Source organism: Sciurus carolinensis, chromosome 8, assembly GCF_902686445.1.
Source record: "Sciurus carolinensis chromosome 8, mSciCar1.2, whole genome shotgun sequence".
NCBI classification, from domain to species: domain Eukaryota; kingdom Metazoa; phylum Chordata; class Mammalia; order Rodentia; family Sciuridae; genus Sciurus; species Sciurus carolinensis.
In genome coordinates, this window is record NC_062220.1 from 90743766 (window position 1) to 90762088 (window position 18323).

At 38.0% G+C, this 18323-nt stretch overlaps 1 protein-coding gene and 1 pseudogene across 9 annotated transcripts in view; both read right to left on the bottom strand.

Annotated features, from left to right (window-relative positions):
- Positions 1 to 18323, bottom strand: part of Pde1c (phosphodiesterase 1C) — a 551831-nt gene that overhangs the window by 180511 nt on the left and 352997 nt on the right. The window lies entirely within an intron of this gene.
- On the bottom strand, positions 16497 to 17615 carry LOC124990588 (glutamine synthetase-like; annotated as a pseudogene).

The window sequence follows — 18323 nt, forward strand, 5'->3', positions numbered from 1 at the left end:
ACAGGGACGGTAAAGCCAGAGACATAGGCACAAACAGGCCTTGCCTCAGCCCACAGTCTACTTCCCCATTGGATGACCATTGGTCAACAAGTGGAGGCACCTCCGCCCACTAGCAGGGAATATACGCCACCTGAGGGTTACCACACCTAGAGAGGCAGCTTCTTCGTGGAGCTCTGCATTATCAACCTCCTCCAAGACTTCAGGCTACTGAAGGATAAGAGGGGATATACTAGCAATCTTCAGGGACATTATAAGTTGACAGAGGAAATCTGCAATATCTTAATGACCCACTGATCCCTGAACAATATGAGAAAACAAGGGAAGAAAATGCCCCAAACAAATCTAGATGTTACATCAATAAAATCCAACGACAGCATGGCAGAAGAAATGACAGAAAGGGAGTTCAGAATGTACATAATTAAAATGATTAGGGAAGCAAACGATGAGATGAAAGAGCAAATGCAGGCATTGAACGATCGCACCAATCGACAGTTAACAGAGCAAATTCAGGAAGCAAAAGATCATTTCAATAAAGAGTTAGAGATATTGAAAAAAAACCAAACAGAAATCCTTGAAATGAAGGAAACAATAAACCAAATTAAGAACTCCATAGAAAGCATAACCAATAGGATAGAACAGCTGGAAGACAGAACTTCAGATATTGAAGACAAAATATTTAACCTCGAAAACAAAGTTGAACAAACAGAGAAGATGGTGAGAAATCATGAACAGAATCTCCAAGAACTATGGGATATCATGAAAAGGCCAAATTTGAGAATTATTGGGATTGAGGAAGGCTTAGAGAAACAAACCAAAGGAATGAACAATCTATTTGAAGAAATAATATCAGAAAATTTCCCAAATCTGAAGAATGAAATGGAAAATCAAGTCCAAGAGGCTTATAGGACTCCAAATACACAAAATTACAACAGACCCACACCAAGGCACATTATAATGAAAATACCTAACATACAAAATAAAGACAGAATTTTAAAGGCTGTGAGAGAAAAGAACCAAATTACATTCAGGGGGAAGCCAATACGGATATCAGCAGATTTTTCAATCCAGACCCTAAAAGCTAGAAGGGCCTGGAACAACATTTTTCAAGCTCTGAAAGAAAATGGATGCCAACCAAGAATCTTATACCCAGCAAAACTTACCTTCAAATTTGACGATGAAATAAGATCATTCCACGATAAACAAAAGCTAAAAGAATTTACAAAAAGAAAGCCAGCATACAGAACATTCTCAGCAAAATATTTCATGAGGAAGAGATAAAAAACAAAGAAGGAAATCAGCAAAGGGAGGAATTATCCTAAAGGAACTGTCAAATAAAGGAGGAACCAAGATGTGTCAAAAATTTTAAAAATGAACCAAATGACTGGGTATACAAATCATATCTCAATAATAACCCTGAATGTTAATGGCCTGAATTCATCAATCAAAAGACATAGACTGGCAGATTGGACTAAAAAGAAAGATCCAACAATATGTTGCCTGCAAGAGACTCACCTCATAGAAAGAGATACCCATAGACTAAAGGTGAAAGGATGGGGAAAAACATACCATGCACATGGACTCAGCAAAAAAGCTGGAGTATCCATCCTCATTTCAGATAATGTGGACTTCAAGCCAATGTTAGTTAGAAGGGATAAAGAAGGACATTTCATACTGCTTAAGGGAAGCATAAATCAGCAAGATATAACAATCATAAACATCTATGCCCCAAACAGTGGCTCATCCATGTATGTTAAACAAATCCTTCTCAATTTTAGAAACCAAATAGACCATAACACAATAATACTAGGTGATTTTAACACGCCTCTTTCACCACTGGACAGATCTTCCAAACAAAAATTGAACAAAGAAACCATAGATCTCAATAACACAATCAATAATTTAGACTTAACAGACATTTATAGAATATACCATCCAACCAAGAGCGAATACACTTTCTTCTCAGCAGCACATGGATCCTTCTCTAAAATAGACCATATATTATGCCACAAAGCTAATGTCAGCAAATACAAGAAGATAGAGACACTACCTTGTATTCTATCAGATCATAATGGATTGAAGTTACAAATTAATGAAAGAGTAAAAAACAGAAACTACTCCAACACCTGGAGATTAAACAATATGCTACTATATGATGAATGGATAACAGAAGATATTAGGAAGGAAATTAAAAAATTCTTAGAGGTAAACGAGAACAAAGAAACAACATATCAAAATCTCTGGGACACTATGAAAGCGGTACTTAGAGGAAGATTTATTTCATGGAGCGCATTTAATAAAAGAAGTAAAACTCAAAAAATAAATGACCTAACACTACAACTCAAAGCCCTAGAAAAAGAAGAACAGACCAACACCAAAAGTAGTAGAAGACAGGAAATAGTTAAACTGAGAGCTGAAATCAACGAAATTGAAACGAAAGAAACAATACAAAAAATTGACAAAATAAATAGTTGGTTCTTCGAAAAAATAAACAAAATTGATAAACCTTTAGCCACACTAACAAAGAGAAGACGAGAGAAAACCCAAATCACTAAAATTTGGAATGAACAAGGAAATATCACAACAGACACGACCGAAATACAAAACATAATTAGAAGCTATTTTGAAAATCTATACTCCAACAAAATAGAAAATTTCGAAGACATCAACAGGTTTCTAGAGACATATGAATTGCCTAAACTGAACGAGGAGGACATACACAATTTAAATAGACCAATTTCAAGTAATGAAATAGAAGAAGTCATCAAAAGCCTACCAACAAAGAAAAGTCCAGGACCAGATGGGTTCTCAGCCGAGTTCTACAAAACTTTTAAAGAAGAACTCATTCCAATACTTCTCAAAGTATTCCAGAAAATAGAAGAGGAGGGAACTCTCCCAAACTCATTCTATGAAGCCAATATTACCCTGATTCCTAAACCAGACAGAGACACATCGAGGAAAGAAAATTTCAGACCAATATCCTTAATGAACATCGACGCAAAAATTCTCAACAAAATTTTAGCAAATCACATACAAAAACATATCAAAAAGATAGTGCACCATGATCAAGTGGGTTTCATCCCAGGGATGCAAGGTTGGTTCAACATCAGAAAATCAATAAATGTCATTCACCATATCAATAGACTTAAAGTCAAGAATCACATGATTATTTTGATAGATGCAGAAAAAGCATTTGATAAAATACAGCACCCCTTCATGCTCAAAACACTAGAAAAAATAGGGATAGTGGGAACATTCCTTAACATTGTAAAGGCCATCTACGCTAAACCCATAGCTAATATCATTCTAAATGGTGAAAAACTGAAAGCATTCCCTCTAAAAACTGGAACAAGGCAGGGATGCCCTCTTTCACCACTTCTATTCAATATCGTCCTTGAAACTCTAGCCAGAGCAATTAGACAGACCAAAGAAATTAAAGGGATACGAATAGGAAAAGAAGAACTCAAACTATCCCTATTTGCTGATGATATGATGGTATACTTAGAGGAACCAGGAAATTCCACCAGAAAACTTTTAGATCTCATAAGTGAATTCAGTAAAGTAGCGGGATATAAGATCAATGCACATAAATCTAAGGCATTTTTATATATAAGCGATGAATCTTCAGAAAGAGAAATTAGGAAAACTACCCCATTCACAATAGCTTCGAAAAAAATAAAGTATTTGGGAATCAATCTCACAAAAGAGGTGAAAGACCTCTACAATGAGAACTACAGAACACTAAAGAAAGAAATTCAAGAAAACCTTAGAAGATGGAAAGATCTCCCATGTTCTTGGATAGGAAGAATTAATATTGTCAAAATGGCCATACTACCAAAAGTGCTATACAGATTCAATGCAATTCCAATTAAAATCCCAATGATGTACCTTGCAGAAATAGAGAAAGCAATTATGAAATTCATCTGGAAGAATAAAAAACCCAGAATAGCTAAAGCAATCCTTGGCAGAAAGAGTGAAGCAGGGGGTATTGCAATACCAGATCTTCAACTCTACTACAAAGCAATAGTAACAAAAACGGCATGGTATTGGTACCAAAATAGAAAGGTGGATCAATGGTACAGAATAGAGGACACGGACACAAACCCAAATAAATACAATTTTCTCATACTAGACAAAGGTTCCAACAATATGCAATGGAGAAAAGATAGCCTCTTCAACAAATGGTGCTGGGAGAATTGGAAATCCATATGCAACAGAATGAAACTAAACCCATATCTCTCACCATGCACGAAACTAAACTCAAAATGGATTAAGGATCTCGGAATCAGACCAGAGACCTTGCATCTTATAGAAGAAAAAGTAGGTCCAGAGCTTCAACATGTCGGCTTAGGACCAGACTTCCTCAACAGGACTCCCATAGCACAAGAAATAAAAGCAAGAATTAATAACTGGGATAGATTCAAACTAAAAAGCTTTCTCTCAGCAAAGGAAACTATCAGCAATGCAAAGAAAGAGCCTACAGAGTGGGAGAAAATCTTTACCAATCATACTTCAGATAGAGCGCTAATCTCCAGAATCTATAAAGAACTCAAAAAACTCTACACCAAGAATGTAAATAATCCAATCGACAAATGGGCTAAGGAAATGAATAGACACTTCACAGAAGAAGATATACAAGCAATCAACAAACATATGGAAAAATGTTCAACATCTCTAGTAATAAGAGAAATGCAAATCAAAACCACCCTAAGATTCCATCTCACCCCAATTAGAATGGCAATTATCAAGAATACAAGCAACAACAGGTGTTGGCGAGGATGTGGGGAGAAAGGTACACTCATACATTGCTGGTGGGGCTGCAAATTAGTGCAGCCACTCTGGAAAGCAGTGTGGAGATTCCTTAGAAAACTTGGAATGGAAACACCATTTGACCCAGCTATCCCACTCCTTGGCCTATACCCAAAGGACTTAAAATCAGCATATTACAGAGATACAGCCACATCAATGTTCATAGCTGCCCAGTTCACAATAGCCAGATTGTGGAACCAACCTAGATGTCCTTCAATTGATGAATGGATAAAGAAAATGTGGTATATATATACAATGGAATATTACTCAGCCATAAAGAATGATAAAATTATGGCATTTGCAGGCAAATGGATGAAACTGGAGAATATCATGCTAAGTGAGATAAGCCAATCTCAAAAAACCAAAGGAAGAATGATATCGCTAATAAGTGGATGATGACACATAATGGGGGGTGGGAAGGGTTAGTGTTGGGGTTGGAGTTGGGTTTAGGGAGGGGGGCAGGAATGGAGGAAGGAAGGACTGTATAGATGGAGGGGAAGGGTGGGAGGGGAGGGGGGGAAGGGAAAAAATGGCAGAATGAATCAAACAACATTACCCTATGTAGATTTATGATTACACAAATGGTATGCCTTTACGCCATGTACAGACAGAGAAACAACATGTATCCCATTTGTTTACAATTTTATAATAAAAAAAAAAAGAAAGAAAAAAAAAAAAAAAAGTTAAAGTCCTCAAATACTGAATTGGGGGATGGGGAAATGAAAGGAAGTGAGGGATTATGTTCCAATTTTTCTTTCTTTCTTTCTTTTTTTTTTTTTTTTTTTTTTTTTTGGACCAGGGACTGAACTCAGGGGCACTCTACCACTGAGATATATCCCCAGTCATTCTTACTTCTTTATGTTGAGAAAGGTTCTTGCTAAATTCCCCAGGCTGACCTTAAACTCACAATCCTGCCTCAGCCTCCTGAGTTGCTGGGATTGCACAGGGGGGCTCAATTTCATTTTTAAATTCCACAATAACATTGTAGTTTTAAACTAAAGATCACATTTAGGTAATATGCATGTATGGATAAAAACATCAGGTAAACAGAGATTTTTCTCCTCGTATAACCCTCCCTTAGAACAAAAGCAACAAAAACTCAAATGCCTTCTTTGGTAAGAGTCAATGAATAAAACTATCACCTGCACATGAACTCTAACATGTCAAGTCATGGAAATAGTAAAGAGAAGGCATCTGAGTAGATGGAACTCAAGGAAAAAGTTTCACATATTGACCCAAACTTCCTCAGTTTAATTGAAATCAGCACTTTAAAAAACTACTTGGCTGACAGCCCTGGGCCCTGGGCATTATCCATTTCCTTAACAAATCAAGTCAGTTACTTCAACTCTGCCCCTTGCCCCAGACCTGCATTTCATTCAGTCCATGACAGATTTCTCTCTCACTGCTTCATCCTCCTCTAGCTCTTGCTTTTCACACTAAACTTTGTATTCCCCAAAAGGTAAGCCTATACATCAGCTCTCAGGGCAAATGGAAATCAGCAATGCCAAGGTCAAGGAGAGTTTCCAATGATCCACAGACACATTCATGCATTTATTTATTATTCACCAGCACCCACTCCATGGCAGTCACTAGCACTAGATCCTGGAGACAGACATAGTGACAAACAAGACTCAGTCCCTTGTCTGCAAGATGTTTAAAAATCTGATGGGGGAATAAAATGAATAAGTTAAGATGCATATGCTAAGATCAGTATGAATAAAGTGCTCGTGCCGCCCTTAACAAGAACAGACCATGCATACCCCTTCCACCTCACACATCCACACACAAATTCAGGGTTGACATGAAATGGGAAATTAATTCCACCTAAAGCACCATTTCTGTATTTGACAGATAGTAAGAAACATTCCAATCTTCTAAGTAGAAACACAGATACTTCAAAACACTAAGCAGGGGCTGAGGCTATAGCTCAGTGGCAGAGTGCTCTCCTAGCATGTGTGAGGCCCTGGGTTTGATCCTCAGCACTATTAAATAAACAAATAAAATAAAGGCATATTGTTCACCTACAACTACAAAAAAAATTTTAAAAACAAACACTAAGCAGACACCTACTTAATCTGTTCACCCAAGCACAGAGCAGCCACCCATGACACAACATGAATATTCTACAGGAAAACAAAGGCTACCTGAGCTCTGGTCACCCTGAACCTCTGGAAATGAGGTCCCAAGATACTGCTGTCACCACACTGAGCACAATACTGAGAAGCAGTGATGGTGGGCACATGGAGATGGCAGCAAAGAGGAAAGTCTACAGACTGTGAGAAGGTAAAGGACAGAGAACCTAATCATCAGTATGGTCTCCACCTCAGAATCAAGTCCATCACCCCTAGAACTAGCTAAGCTTCTTGTAGAAGACATCAGTACAAACTCCAATGTCCCCAAACTCATAGAGGCTGGCAGAAGATGACAAAGGTCTTCTTGTTTAAATCACAGAAGTTCTTTTGTCTAGTCCAGAAAGGGAACCTCCCCTCTGCTTGGAACCTTCTCCTACAGTCACCACATCACGCTCTTAAAGTCATTGCTCTCAGACTAAAGTATGTCTACACCTGTGATTTTTGGCAGATCCTCAGAGAAGATACGTAATAATGTTTGTACTTGAAATACGGAGATGACAAGTACTTTGTCACCCTCTGAACATGCCCCCCACCCCCCCCTTTAGTCAACTGTTCTTCCTGAGGCCTTTCAGATATTTGGGGAAAAGAACACTGGGCTAAAGGAGTTAGGGATCTGGTTCCTAATTTTATCTCTACTGCTTTTTAATCCAGTGACCTAGGCATATCCCTGAACTTCTTAAGTTAAGGGTTTTGTCATTTGTGATCTCATGATGAGAAAATGTGAGTGTCTCTGAGTTTCTACATTGATCAAATAAGATGATGTATGTTTTAAAAACTGTTAATCACAATGAAGGAGTGATTAACATGAAGGGGCTTTATTTGATTCAATCATGCAATAAGTAGTGTTGATCCCTTTTTGAAAACAACAAAGATGCACATAATGAGTAACAAATACTTCAAGCAACACTGTAAATCACATATCTACTTTATGGGGCTACCTAGAGGGAAAATAAAACCTTCCTGTATTTTCTTTCTGCATTCACCTCTAAAGACAGTTGCTAAACATATTCCTAAGAATGGAGTTAACAATCCCATTTTTCACTTTGAGAGCAGCATGAGGAAACCACATGAAGAGCCTAATACGCTCCATGGATTCCAGAGTCTGCAAAGGCCTCATTTCCAAGTTCAGGAGGAAAATCATGAACATGAGCAATTCTGCTCATGTCAACCCGAATCATGATACCTCCAAAGTTCTCCAGAAAAAGTATGTACTTCAGAGTTACTAGCTCCCAACTTACCTAAACTAACCTATTACTATAGCCAATTCCCACACTGGTGAGTTGCTCCAAAGGGTACCTTTCTAAAGTTATGCCCTTTGATATTTATGAAGTTGGCAAAATGTTGTCAAAGCCATTGGAATTTCCAGAAGACATACAACCTAGAAATGCCATGAATCAAATGGATCCAAAGCACATTAAAACAGATGTGTGTTCCCCTTCATCTCATGTGTGATAAGTGACACTGCATAAGTAAGTAGTGATGCAAAGTATTAGAAGAATCTGAGCTAGAAACTCAAGATTGTTCATCTTGGAAGTGACTCATTCTGAGAGGCAAGTGATAGCTACCTTCTAGAGGCAGTAATAAGAAAGTGATGGTCTTTCCTGGATTACATTTATTTTGATGGATGATTGCTATCCTTGGGATTTGTTCCAATGTGAAAAACAAACACAATCTGTTTTGTCTTCTTTCAGATTTCATCCAGGACAGTCAATACCCACATGTGATAACAAGATTCTTCATTCACTGAAAGAAGTTTTGTTTTTTTTTTTCCTGTTGATAAACTTAAGGATCTTATCCCTGCCGCTAAGATGCTATTTAAAAATAATACCACATTGATTATTAAAGAAGTAGGGATGTCAGTCACACTTAACAGTACAAATTGCCATGATGGGTGTAGATGCTGAGTTGGTCTGAGACCAGATCCCCACTAGGAAAGCTCCTGAAAATTCCCTATATCTGAAAGTATACAAATTCCTTATGCTAGGGATGCCCCTAGGTAGACCACTCAAAAACAAAAAGAGACCCTGTACTTTGGCAGTTTGGAAACCTTTGAGCCTCATTGTATAGAATACATGTATAAGAGCTATAAATGCAGAATCTGTGCTGCAGGATTAGTTACACATAAGTAACAGGTAAGAACCATATACCCATGATATGTCTTCCATCCTCAAAAGGATAGATGAGGTCTAGGCCAAGGAGGTTCAGAACACATGAGATTTGACCTTGCCCTGCAGTCACCAGACATCTAGTGGGCAGAGCCTGTGTGAGTCACTCCAAGGAACTGATTCCATGAAAAATCTTGTCCAACAAAAAGTTATATTGATTGTTCATTCACTTTGAGTTATTTTATGCAACAAATAAGCATAACAGTAGTCCCATAAATATGATGTATAGAACAACATATTTTATATATATATACACATATATATATTAATCACTCAATGCATTAAAACCATTATTGCAGTTACCTTTTCATCAGTAATAAGAAAAAATATTTTATGTTCACTTTTCCCCCCTCTGATCCTCTTCCTTCTTTATGTAGATTTGAATTCACAACCTATGTCAGTTTTCTTCAGCTTGAAGAAATTTTTATTATTTCTTAAAGGGAAGGACTGCTGGAGATGAATTTCCTCAGTTTCTAGTTGTATGAGGAAGCATTTATTTCTCCTTTACTTTTTAAAAAAATCTTGATGATTTATTTTTGTTTTTTATTGGTACATTGTAATTATACATAATAGTGAAATTCATTATGACATATTCATGAATGCACATAACATAACTGATCAATCTCATTCCTTTACTTTTGAAGAATAATTTCACTAAACAAAAAATTCGAGGAGGGTAGTTGTTTTTTTTTTTCCTTCAACATTTTACAGTATTTCATTCCACTCTCTTCTCACTTGAATGCTTCTTATGAGAAGGTTTGATGTAATTCTTTTCCTTGTTCCTGTAAAAGTAAGGTAGTCACCTGCCCCCTCCTGTCTAGCTGCTTCCAAGATTTTCTCTGTCACAGTTTTCTGAAGTTTGAATATGAAATGCTAATTGTGTCTGGGTTTTCTGGTACTGATGCTTCTGGGTTTTCTCTGAGCTTCCTGGATCTATAATTATACATCTATATCATTAGTTTCAATAGTGTGGGATCTATCATTTGTTTGGGTAAGTTCTCAGTCATTCTTCAAATATTTCCTCTACTCTCTCTTTCCTTTCCCCCCTTTATTCCATCTGCTTATGTTACATCTTTTAAAATTCTCACAGTTGTAGGATTTCTGTTTCTTCCTCGTGCTCTACCTCCCCCCATCTCATTTTTTTTTTTCCTTTGCATTTCAATTTGGGATGCTTCTGTTGACCTGTCTTCCAGTTTACTAATTCTTTCTTTGGCTATGTTGATTCTACTGTCAACTATAAAGATTCTCATTTCTGTTACTATGTTTTTTAATTCTAGCATTTCCACTTGATTCTTTCTGTTTCTATCCCTTTGCTTATACTGGCCATCTGTTCTTACTTATTGTCTACTTTTTCATTTCTTAACATATTAATCCCCTATCTGGTGATTGTAATATCTATGTCATACCTGAGTCTGGTTCTGATAATTGCTTTGTCTCTGTAGGTTGTGGTTTTCCCTGCCATTTGGCATGCTCTGTCATTTTTTACTGAAAGCAGAACATGCTGTCATCAGATAGCAGGAATTATAATAAACAGGCCTTTAGCCTGAGGTTTTACACTTATCTGTGTATTAGCTTTTTTTGCTGGAAAAAAAAAAAAAGAAAAGATTTATTTTGGCTTACGGTTTCAGAGGTTTTAGTTCATGATCAACTAGTTACATTGTTATGCACCCGTGGTGAAGCAGAGCATGACAGAAAAGGTATAACAGAGCAGAGTTGTTCATCTCATGGTGGCCAGGAAGCAAAAAAATGGAGAGAAGGAAAGAGGGGCAACATATAGTCCCCAAGGATAAAGGATACTCCCCCAAGAACCCTCCCCTTCAACTAGGTCCCACCTCTTACACTTTCCACTCTCTCCCAATAATGCCATCAAATTATTAATCACTTGTAAGGTCAGAATCTTGATGATCCAATAGTTCCCAACAGCCCCATCTCTGAACATTGATGCACTGGGGACCAAACTTTCAGCATATGAGTCTTTGGGTACACTTCATATCCAAAATCATAACAATCCAGCTAGCAGTTGGACTACATTCAATTGTGCATTACTACAGACAGGGATGTCCTTGATTTTGTCTAATCTCTTGACTTTGAGCTTCATCAAGCACTCCCTCAGAGAAAGTCTATCTCACAGGTCTACTACTTGGATATAGGAGCCCTGTTATTGCCATGTTGAAGGAGAGCACTCTCTACTCTTCCAATCAAATCCCAATCTTTAAGAGAGTAGGGAGCTGTGACTTTCACAAGTGCTTACCCAGCAGTGTTGCTCTTTCCCTTCAGACTCCTACTCTGTTCCCTGGCTGCAAAGTTATCAATTTATTATCCTAGTTATCATTTATTCCCCCACTCCAGCCCCTCAGGAAAGACAGGGTAGTAAGAGAGGATTCATGAGAGAGGAATGCTCTTCCCAGACAGAATAAGTTTCTGCCAAAGTCTTCCCCTGGAGAGTGGCCTTTGTTTGAATAAAGCTCTTTATTTCTAGTGACTGTGGTTTCCTCTACCAGAACCTCTAGGGGATCTATCTCAGATCTTCACCATGAGAACCTGTGGAAATTCTGGAGGTAGAACACATGAAACCATGGAGGATCCCTAAGATTGTGGCCCCCAGGATTTCTCATCTTACTCTAGTCTATACTCAGCAGCCAGCAATTCATCAGCCTTACCACCTAAGTGTCTCTACCAGTTTATGGTTCCTGCAGCTTCTGCTCTAGGTAAGCAGATCTCAGTTGAGATTCTCCATATGCCTTTCTCTCCTGATTTTCAAGCACTTTAAAATCAGAAGTCTCTCTCTTTAATCTTTTATATCAACCCTTCTCTCCTTAAACTTTTATTTCCCTTCCAATTCTTTAGCAAATTTTTATCCTAAGATAATTTTATACTTAAAAGCCTGTAGAGGCTTTTAATAGTAAAGGTATATTTTATAGATCATACAAATCTAGTATAAAATATGTATCGATTAAAATTTAATGACTGATTATTCTATGATACCATAAGTCTATAAAGTTTTTTTTTTAAATATGTCTCTGGATTGAATTATAATTATGATTACTAAAAGTATATATAAAATTTCAGTCATTAAACATAAAAGGCAATATTTACAACTTTTAATGAGCTGAATTACAATCAAACTTTATCTATACATTTAATAAAAGAGAAAGGAATATACTGCTAAAAACTAATCAGACTGGAGGCTAGTATATTATTTTTGTTGTTTAAAAGGTCCAGGAAAGTTTTAAAATTCTATGACAAAATATGAGAATTATAATTTGTTTCAAGTCTTCTTGTTAAGATTTGATAAAACAGATCTTAATTACTTTGATGAATAAAAACACTGAATTGAAAGGAAATCACATACAAGTTTTACTCATTAGTATCTTGAGAAAACATTCCAGTTACAATTTGAAAGAGTCATTAACTTGTATTTGTTTCAGCTATTCAAAGACATTTTTCTTTATGTAAGGACACAGAAATGAGTGTTGAGAATAAATGAAGAGAACCACTTACATCTGAGCATGTGGAGGGATAAACATTTGTAGGATTCAATTACTTTACTGATGGTCCCTTTACCAGGTTCTCATCTGACTGTTCCTGAAGAGTGATGTATACCTCAACTATGGTAGGGGTAAAAATGATGAAAAGTCCTTAAACTGAATCCGGGACTTCCCAGTGATTCACACTTCACCCTTCACAGAAGCATGTGTTACACACTGAAATACAGGAATTCCTGTGGGTCTGAATTTACCATTAAAAGGTTTTACCTTTGTTTTGTGCCCAAAAAGTTTCCATATGACAGGATGGTGAAGCAGAGAGACATGGATGAGCACCACAAAACTTTCCATTGATAGAGTGGGAGAGAGGCAATTGGGAATCCCAGTGCATTCTTGAGCTACTCAAATTTAAATAACAGTACATATGGAAGCTAAAGGTCTGGAAATGGATTCCACTAAAACCACCTATGCCTGCACACCCTCTGTAAAGTATTCATATACCCTCAGAGCATGTGCATCTCAGTCTGCAGATTACTGGATTTAACTGCATCTAATTCTTTAAAAAGTCATACATAACAGTGGAAGCAGAATAGTGCCCTCCCAAAGATGTCCATGTGCCAAATCCAACAATCTGTGAAAAGATAGCAAGAGGGACTGTACAGTTATGATTAAGGTTATGAACCTAAGATGAGATGACCATCCTGGATTACCCAGGTGGACCCACCCTAATCAACTGAGCTTTCAAAGCAGAGAAGCCTTCCCAGCTGCAGTCAGAAAGAGGATGTGGAAAAAGTAGGAGAGACTTGAAATAGCAGAGGGACTCAACACACCACTGCTGGCTCTGAAAACAGAGGGAGAGGCCACAAGCTAAGGAAGCCTCAGGAAGCTGAAAGCCAGCCCTGGCCAATAGCCAGGAATAAGACAGGATTTCAGTCCTATAAGTACATTGAACTAAATTCTGCCAAAAATCTAGATGATCCTAGAAACAGATTCTCCCCAGAACCTCCAGAAAGGAATGAAGTCCCATTAATGTCTTAATTTCTTTTTGGTAAGACAGGAGTAGAGAAATCAGCTGAACCCATGAGATGTCTGACCCATAGAACTAACCATCAAATAAAAATCCATATTGTTTAAAGCCATTAAATTTATGGTAATTTGTGATGGCAACAACAGAAAATAAATACATTGGTTATTTATCTGTATTAACAGCTATAAGAAGATGAGCTTATTATTTTATTGCTTCAATATTTTACTGTTCTTTGGTATTTTAAAATAAATACTTGCCACTATGGCTCTTATATCACTGGATTTAGAAATCTTCCATCTTATTAATAATTGATCATGAAAAAAGCTCTACAAAAATAATAATCCTCCACCTTAAACCATTATAAGATATATTCTTCAATTCTATAAATCTTATACCAAATTCTGGTAGTGCCAAATAGACTTGTTTGCCTAAATATGGAAGAATCAAGTTGCGAGCTTTGAGAGTTTTAAATTCCTTCAAGTGGAATAAACCCAGGAGCCATAACAGCAAAGTTTGGAGAAACTTGGTGTTGAACAGATTTATTAAACAGCTTTATTCACCCACCAAATTTGTTTCAAGAATATATACTTACACTCACTCTCACAGGTAGAATATTTTTTAACAAAAAACTTTCAAATTGGATGAGTAACATTCCACTTTATGAAGCCCACATTATTCATAATCACTGTCATTTTTCTCAAAACTTTGTTGCTTTATCTAAGTGTTAGTACTTTGAATTCTCCTTTGAACCAGTTGGAACATCTTACTAGTTCTTTCATTAAAAAATGAATTACCTATTTGACATGTGATTCATTAAGGCTCTCCAGAGAAAAACAAAACAGTGAGTATATGTGTATGTAAATTAAACACACACACACACACACACACACACACAAATATATGGAGAGAGAACAACAGAAAGAGAAAGAGAAAAGGAAAGAGAAAGAGGAGATAAAGAGATTTATTTAAGTAATTGAAACTGTAAAGGTTGGCAACCCAAAATCTGTAGGGTTAACTAGAAATCTGAAGACCCAGAAAGAGTTGAGGTTGCAGCTCAAGGTCAAAGGCAGTCTGTTAGAAGAATTCCTTCTTCCTCTGGGCAGTTCTTTTACTTAAGGACTTCAATAGACTGAACAAGACTCACCCATAGTTGAGAGGGTAAACTGCTTTACTCAAAGCCTACTCATTTAAATCTTAATCTCATCTGAAAATGAAACCCTTCAATAATGTTGCACCAAATATCTGGGTACCCTGACCTAGCCAAGTTGACACATAAAATTAACCATCACGACATATGTTCACATTACATTTGAGTGTGAGCCACAATTTACCTCTATTAAAAAGAAATTAACCTTTAAAAACTGACACTCTTCAGCCAAGTTAGGATGTAGGCAGGATCTTTTTCACTTCCAAAGGCATGACTATGTCCCATCAAAGCTAAACAGGCATTTATATCGCTGTGTTCATCAGAGAAGATGCCCCATCACTCACCACAGCTAAGCAAAGAACTCCAAGTATTATTTTACTGAGCAGCATCAGTGAGAATGATGTACACATGGTTTTCCAATGGCAAATATTCCCATACTCCCTGCCCTAAAGAAGCTTTTACAAAAATAATTCTGCATTCACTTCATCAGTCCACTCAAAATACTAAACAACCATCAACTGGAATCAAATCTTCATAGGAGATGCAGAGACAAGATATAGTACATCAGTTCAACGTATGCTTTTAAGGAGAGGATCAAGATCACATACCAGGCAAATTTATCTGGGAAAGTTCATTCTACTTGTATGTAATACTAAAAAAATGCAATAAGATATGTAGATGATGTGATAAAGAGGAAGAATGATAAAAGGTTTAGCTCTATTTTCAGAATTGTGTCAAAATCTGAAAGACAACACAATGCTAACCAGATCCACCAAGAGATCCGGGTTGGTGGTGCTGGTTGCTACCTTTGTAGGGCACCTGCTAATCCTCAACCACAACTTCTCTCTGGGACTTTTTACTAACCTGGCTCACCAGGCAATAAGTTGGCATCTTTTCAAACACACTATAAAAATGAACCCCTCTTTCTCTAGAGATGTCAACTACAGTGACTCATGGAAGAGTTCCTCTCTTATCAATAAAGTTATGTGTACTTTGGAACTTGGACTTGAGTAATAGGAATGTTCTTATTCAGCAAATAAAAATACCTTAGCTCACTGTCAACCCCAGGAAATGGAGTTGTAAATGAGGAACTCTACATAAACAGAGCCTCCCTTCCATACGAGGGTTTAGATATTAGTTGAAAAGAAAAATAACATCAGAAATTTAAATAAATTTTTTTCTTTTTTTTTTTTTTTTTTTTTTTTTTTGCTGTACTAAGGATAGAATCCAGGAGCTAGGCAAGTGCTCTACCACTGAGCTAAAACCCCAGTTCAATTATTTATTTTAAGCTATAGTTGAATTTATTAAAATGATTTGGAAAATCCCTTTGTGTTCACTTAGCCCCAGGAAGGCTGTGAATCTATCATCATGCTTGTGATTTTAAGCACAAAATAGCAGAAGGCATTTGAAATGACCACTTATTGGATAACAAGTCTCCAGATCTTTTTCTTCTTGCCATCTTTCTTTCCTTACATGTCCCTGTCCTTGATGTTTCCATCCTACTTATCATTTTTGGGCAGAGGGGGGTGGTAATTTGGAGGAAGTATTTTGGTTTGGCGCTTCCTTGCTTTCTTCCATTCTTTTTTCTCATCATCCTAGCACCTACTACTTTTCTTTAAATAAAAAAAGACCTTGATATTCTACCCTTTGAACAAGCAGAACAATTGGGAGAGGGTGAAGAGTTGGAGTGGGATGCTGAACTATGAGGGGCTTAATGGCTGAGGTCTGGTCCATTTAGTTTTTGTACTGGAAGGGTTCTTCACTGGTTTTGTTGAGAGGACAGCTGCATATGAGGGCTTCTGTTACTAAAAAGAGATTGCAGTTGGCAGAAGGGCTACAGTCTTCACAGTAATGCTTCCTCTCCTGGACAGTAGTCTAGGGAATGTGGATGCTGGTGCTACAGTTGGCCACACCTGCTGAGAAGTTGTTGATGTTGGAGGTTTTGTGTAATACAGTTAGGTGCCTGGCACTGTCCAGCACTGCCCACTCCACTTGGGATAATACGCACCATTGTGATACTGGTGTCACTTGCTTAGTTTCTCATGGTCTCCTCAAGGTACTTCAGACTAATCTCTTCCCATATGGCCTCGGTACTCAAGTTGAAATGGCAGCCTGCACCACTCCAGTTCCCAGGAATGAGCTTGGAATCAAAGGTAGCTATCACTCCCCAAATACATGGTACAAGATGAAATGGGCCACCCAGGGATGATTTCCCATGAGAATTCCTTTATAAGATCCTGTTTGGAATTCCTACTGGGTAGTCATGACCTCAGACTTTCTCCCTGCAATCTTGACTCCAGCATACAAGCAGGCCCTCATGAACCTCCATGCTGTCCTTGCCATAGGCTTCGTCTGCTCCCATACCATAGTAAAATGAACCTCAGGGGTCAAGAAAGCTACTGAGAGGTCAACCAAAGGGGTGACCATCTGAGCCTATGAGAGTGTATTCTTGCTCCATTCCAACTCAGGAGTGCTAGTTTTTCACCAGGTCCATTATCCATTTACAGGTGTGCCTTAAAATGGTCTCTGTAGGCTTTCAGTTATACTTAAAAACTTCACAGAACACCAGTTTGTTGGGGATCCTTCTGGAAGGGGTCCGAAAACATGGCAGCAGGGCCAAGATACATGTCACTGTTGGAGCCTTCAGACCAAAAAGTACTAGAGCCATCAGAATCCCTCTTGGGCAACTCTTCTATACACCTGGGCCACAATCCAGGGTGCAGGTATTGTACCAATGTCCTTCTCCAGTACCATCAATCCTTATACACATAGCTGGGACTTTCTGGCCCTAAAGCAGGGACATATATACCTTCCTGATACTTTGTTCAGGTGGGAACTTACTGAGCCAGTCATGGTGGAAGGAGTTTCCAGTCACAGCAGATCTAATGTACTATTAGGGTTGCCCTCTCTAGCCCTCCTCTTTTTTACAGTCATGTTAGTGCTTCTCCTTGCTCTTGGTCTCTTGCTGGTCCAAGCACCAGAGATTAAAGACTAGGGTAATGGAGTAGGAACACAGAGGTATTGGACCACAAAGTGCTAGAATGGGCAAGCTGGTGGTTTGTCTTAATCTGGCCCTGTGATTTCTCCCCAGATTTCATCCAGTAGGATTCAAAGCCATAGCAGTTGGAGGGAGACTTGGAAGACTGAGATCCCAGTCCTTTCATCCTCATTTGTGGTCTTCTGTGCAGACTTGAGGCTGGGGAGGATCCCTGAGTGGGGAGCAGGTGGGCAGCAGGAGCTGAGAGTGAGGTGAGGAGTGAGAACAGAAGGTCAGTAAGTCACTCAGTCACTCCACTCTTCTCCCATTCTGAGCTAAGTCCCTAGTACTCTTTCCTGATCATCGAGGTGCCAAGTGTTTTGTTAAAGTTACAAATCACAGTTTAATAATAATCACAAATCTAGCATCCAAGATCCATGACAAGCCCCAAACTGGAGAATAGCAAAAAGAAACTACCCCCAAACAATGTGCTGCTGCAACTTGTGCAGTTTTCTGGAAAACCCTGATTTTATAGATAGCCTGAACTTCGTGAAACAACCTGGTTTACCACTCCCAAGCATATT